The sequence below is a fragment of the Nestor notabilis genome, unplaced genomic scaffold (genome assembly GCF_000696875.1).
Source record: "Nestor notabilis isolate BGI_N333 unplaced genomic scaffold, ASM69687v1 scaffold24382, whole genome shotgun sequence".
Lineage (NCBI taxonomy): Eukaryota > Metazoa > Chordata > Aves > Psittaciformes > Psittacidae > Nestor > Nestor notabilis.
In genome coordinates this window covers 928-1,423 of record NW_009919068.1, presented here as the reverse complement: position 1 = coordinate 1,423, position 496 = coordinate 928, and the positions used below count along the sequence as shown (strand labels likewise).

General features: G+C 55.4%; 1 pseudogene; it reads right to left on the bottom strand.

The window, feature by feature from the left end:
• Positions 1-338: 338 nt before the first annotated feature.
• LOC104402248 overlaps positions 339-496 on the bottom strand; it is an 896-nt pseudogene continuing 738 nt past the window's right edge.

Genomic DNA, 496 nt, shown 5'->3' with positions numbered 1-496 from the left:
GGAGTAAAAGAGAAGATAAAAGGGAAAAGAAGAAAACAGAGGAAAAAGAGCAAAAGAAGGGGCATAGAAGAAGAGACAAGAGAAGAATAAGAGACAAAGAGAAAAGAAGAAAAAACAAAGAAGATAAAAGAAGAAAATGAGAAAAAGAGTTGAAAAAGAGCCCAAGAGAGAACAAGTGAAAGAGAGATGTGAAGAAAGGAAAGGGCTGAGGGGAGGGAAGGAGGAGACAGAGGAGCAGGAAGCGGAGGCAGCAAGGAGGGGCAGCAGGTGCCAGTGAGGGGGTCCCAGGAGGCGCAGCAGGTGCCCTGGGGGGTCCGTTGGCCACGGTGGATACATCATCACGATATCCGTGGGGCCGACCGGTCGTTGGTGATGGTCCTGCGGAGACGGACCCCGCGCCGGATGGCCACCAGCATGTCTTCAGCTGGGGGGTCCATGGAGGCTGCTGGGGGGGGCGCGGGGGTCTCCTCACTGGGGGCGGGCGCTGCGAGGGCAG